Consider the following 4,890-nt stretch of genomic DNA (forward strand, 5'->3'; position numbering starts at 1 on the left):
CAATGTTACCACTACATGATAGTGGTGGTTTTCCCATTTTCCAGGTGGATAGAGGCTGGGCCATGCTCCTATGCCGATGCACTCAGAGCAACAAAGTTGCTGGCAATTTTTCCCAAGACGGGGCTTGCATGAGGTCCTGCGGTCTGACAATGGACCTCAGTTCGCCAAGTAACTGTTCCAACAAATCACAGCTTTGCTCGGCATCAAGCACAAATTCGTCTGTGCATACCACCAACAAGCAAACAGGAGGTGTGAATGGCTGAATGGACTCCTGAAGGAGTGCATTGCCAAAACCCAGCAGAGCACAAAGAAAAACTGGCATCACTGTTTGCCTCTGGCACTATTTGAGTTGTGCACCAAGCCAGGCTCCGACCACCATTCAACGCCCCACGAGGTAGTGACAGGATGGCACATGCACGTTTCTCTGGCTCCTCCCACACCCTGGATCTTCCCACAAGGGCATTGAAAGATTGTGATAACAGTGCAGATCAGGGCAGCCCTTAAGACAATGAAGAGATTGACTCTGATGATAAAGACTCTGATAACAAACTCCCTCAGAGAAGGTGGGAGACATAGTACTCCTATGCAATTTCCTAAGGCGCTGGAACATGCCCCGATTTTCCAGGCCAAACGTAGTTGAGGCCGTAGTGGACCGAGCCGCCAGGCTCACAAGCAAAACAGTTTGGAATCACATTCAGGTCGTCAAGCCCTACAAAGCAGTGGCCTCACCTGTCAACAGAATTACAGGAACTGACAGGCCCAGCGTTCATGACCTGGATGAGTTGCGTGCAGACTTCAATGAGTTAGGGAGTCAAGGCCATCCTATGGTCCGACGATCCCAAGCAGCATAAGTAGCCACTGATACACTTGTTCAGATAGACGACTGAAACATACTCTGTTATTTTCCTTTCCACACACACGTCTACGTGAATGTAGTATGGGCTGTATAGATTGTTCTCCTGATGTAACCTCCCATTGATCACCCTGAAGCGTTCTACAACCAATTTGTGCACTATATCAGAAGACCCAGAAGATTCTGAGCCCGATCCTCTGCAGTATTTTTCCTTGCATTTGTAGAGTATTTGGCCCAAGCATACCCAAAACTTGAACACAGTGCTTACCCGGTTCTACCCACACTGAGAAACCCCTCAGAAAAACAGGTCTTGGAGGAGGTCTTTTCTTTTGCTATCAGCGATTATTTAGTTTGTGGCGATTGAGAATGCTGACAACTACTAAAACAATAACGCTTCTCTTTGTGAATTCCAGGCGGACAACTTTATCATATCATCAGGCTGCAAGGATCAAGCAGCGTAAGTGCTCATGACAAAGAAAATAAAGAATAGTATTATCATGGTGTGTCTATTGATTACCAGTGGCGTAATGGGAATTGTGTTTTGGCAACTTTACATGGCTATGAGTGTTACCGCTGCACCCTCTACTAACATGACCCCAACACTTGCAAGAGAGACGACCATGTCAGGTGGACGAGAGGACACTGCTGTAAAGGTAAGAAGAGGTAAGCGAAGTGTTGATACAGACATGAAGGGAGCTGACATGTATCTCACTGGCACAGCATGGGTATCCAATAACATGTGGTATAAACACATGACCAGAGTAGGTAAGGAGACCACCAGGGAGAGCTGTTATGCCTGCTCTTTAATCCCCTAAGCCATGAGTGCTTCTCGAACGGTCATAGAAACTGAAAAACCTGCAGGAAGAGCACAATGGCTGATGTATCTCACAATTGTGCAGACGCGAGGAAGATTCCAAGGGAAAACAACAACATTGAGATGGATGCCCAAAGGAACTTTCCCATATGAAGATAATTACATAAAAACACTAGATATGATGAACACAAATTGGCAGCTGGATGAAGGATTGCAGTACGTCACTGACGGGCCTGAGAAGGGAGAGACAAAGACTATCACACTGAAGGAGTTACCATGTACTTGGACAAGGGTAAAGGAGATTGGAGGAGAGCCTGGATGCTGGGAAAGACCGCAGATATTGGTTTACAGATGAGTGTACACCAATGACGGATGGGAAGATGGAGTGGTAGGAAGCAAGGCACTGACCTTAGCACAGTCAGCAGTGAACAAGGTGCAGGAAGATAACAACAAGTGCCTGAAGGAATGGGATACAAGTGTAAATATGCTGACATAGGTGGAGAACGAAGCTGAACCAATGCCAATAATTCCCCTGACGATGCCAGACCTGGGCTATCAGAACAATGGTGATGTAGTGGTAGGAGAGAACACAGGATGCAAGACAGTGGAACACCTTCCAGCAATAACAGCAGTGCTGATGGACCAATACCGGGCATGTGGATCAAAATCCTATGAGAAGCTGCCACCTCAAAAGTATGATCCTTGGTGCACATTAACATTCCATCGTTGGTGGTATAAAGAAAGGATGTGAAGCTTGATAACTTCCCAAAGATGGACAATAACAGGCGGAAGAAGAGGTCAATGAAGATAGCACCAACAGCCCAGTCAGAAAAGGTGGAGAAGCAGAGCAAATTGACCAGAGTAAAGAGAGGGGGTAATTACTTCTCAGCAAAGTCAGAAGTGGAATTGGACAAAATACCAGCAGAACACAGACTATTTAGCAGAACAAAAATTCTCTTCACATCACTAACAACAGGACTACAAAGGCATACCAATACCAAGTGTTTACAGATCACTCGCTGGGAGCTGACGGTGACAAATAACTCAACATTGAATGGGTTAAACGCTACAAAAGAGTAGCTCAAGGCAAGAAGGTTGGTGGAGCTCCAGAATAGATACGTTCTAGATCTCTTCACCGCAATGTAAGGAAGAGTTTACGCAAAGATAAGGGGTTCATGTTGCACATTCCAACCAGCTAACGCTTAAGGTAACAGAACGCTCTCCGACGCAGTTGCACAATTGACAAAAAATTAATGCGAAGCTGGTAGATGAAACACGAGGTACAGGGAAAGTCAAGAGCTGGTTAGCATACATAAGGTCAAGGATGCCATCATGGCTGTCAGACAGACTGAAGATACTAGCTGGAGCACTTATATTGGGAACAGCATCAGCATGTGGAATTAAAATATTTTTTTATTTTTTTTTTTAGCCTACAGCACCTGGTATTCCCAGGCGGTCTCCCATCCAGGTACTAACTAGGCCCGACACTGCTTAGCTTCTGAGATCAGACGAGATCGGGCGCATTCAGTGTGGTGTGGCCGTAGGAAGATGCATTGGAAGATGCAAGAAGACAGCAGAAGAGGCAATTGGAATGCAGCTACTTATGGATGTGAACATAGGAGGAACAAAATATGACATTGTAATAGAACGAGACAGACTAAGGGTGAAAATGACACAATGGGCCTCATTACGACCCAGGAGGTAAGGGGTTTACGGCAGCGTAAACAGCGCCGACCCTTACCGCCTGAGTACGAGGTCCCTTAGCGCCATGGCGGATTTAACACCTGCTTTTAGCAGGTGTTAAAATCCATGGCGCTAAGGGACCATGGAGTTAATTACGCCACCGTAATTTACGGTGGCGTAATTAACGCCTTCCCCACTCCCATTATGCCCTATGGGGCAAAAATGGGAATGGGGAAGGGTAAATGGGGATTGGGGACTTACCGCCCAGCCAAGGTCGGAATGGGGCGGTAAGTCCGCCAACCACCATGGCGTAAACGTAGTTTACGCCATGGTGGTAAAGTCACGGCCCAGGCGGTAACTTACCGCCTGGGTCGTAATGAGGCCCAATGTGATCCATTTCTGTCAGTGACCATAAAGATGCACAACCCCCATGATTCACAATTCTACAAAGGGAAGTGGGTTTGGTGCAACCCCGAAGGAGTATGCTGCTACATGCACTGGTCTGTTGATGAAAACACAAATGATCACGGACACTGTGGAGGAATAATAAAAATATGGCAGCCCAGGGCAAAAGGGTGGACAAATCGAGATTTGGTCAACAAGTAGACCAGAGGGGGGGCTGAAGAGGGATGGATGAATCTACCCCCTGCTCCCCCTCCCATGAGATACATGGCCCGGAAGAAGAACAGGAGGTACTGCGATCGCCCATACCATTTTGGAACAATTCCTAGTTCCTAGTGCTCCTATGATCAACAAGTATGTCAAGAGCTACCCACTCAGCCAACCCTATAGCCCAGGAGCAGTGCAAACCTTATTCAGAGTGGACAAGGAGCCTCAGGATGCAACTAAGGAAACTTCAATTGACAGTATGGACTAAAGCACCAAGAAGCCATAGTGCTGATGTTGTTAGAGATGCCATAACATATGTTATGATATGTTATGTTATGTTATACTATAGTATTTATACCACGCCAAAGCCCGTAGGCATCCAGGCGCCGAGAGGCAGATAAGTAGAAGTTATGACTGCAAAGGAATCATTCATACTGGTTGAATAAGACCATTTTTAGCTGCTTTCTAAACATGAGGTAGTTCTCGGCTTTGCGTAGCCGTACTGGTAAGGCATTCCATGCCCTTGCCCCCTGGATGTGGAAGGCCCGACCGAGTCCATGGGCTTGTTTAACATGATGTAATTCCTACAGGGAGCCCTCAGCTAATCTCAGATTTTTTTTGGATGGTAAATATTTACCCTATCTTTCAGGTAAGCTGGGGCATTTCCAATGATGCATTTGTGGCATATGGACAACAGTTTAAACTGAATACGGGCTGCCACTGGGAGCCAATGCATCTTTCTTCTTGCTGCAGTTGTTGGTTCAAAACGTTTCTGAAAGATGATACAGGTAGCGGCATTCTGGATTTTCTACAGTTGTACAGAGTAATCCACACGCGGGAGGATCACTGCTCTCACAAGTTTGATACAGTTCTCTGTTGAGATCAATGGCCCTACTTGCCGAAGCACCTAGAGATGGTAATTGGTACTTGT

General features: G+C 46.4%; 1 non-coding gene across 1 annotated transcript; it reads right to left on the reverse strand.

Moving 5' to 3' along the window:
• Window positions 1–3,094: 3,094 nt before the first annotated feature.
• On the reverse strand, window positions 3,095–3,213 carry LOC138517248 (5S ribosomal RNA). The gene has a single exon (XR_011282458.1). It is a non-coding gene; the product is annotated as a 5S ribosomal RNA (ribosomal RNA).
• Between the last annotated feature and the right edge of the window lie 1,677 nt (window positions 3,214–4,890).

This window comes from Ambystoma mexicanum, chromosome 6q (genome assembly GCF_040938575.1).
Source record: "Ambystoma mexicanum isolate Mex_15411 chromosome 6q, UKY_AmexF1_1, whole genome shotgun sequence".
NCBI classification, from domain to species: Eukaryota; Metazoa; Chordata; class Amphibia; order Caudata; family Ambystomatidae; genus Ambystoma; species Ambystoma mexicanum.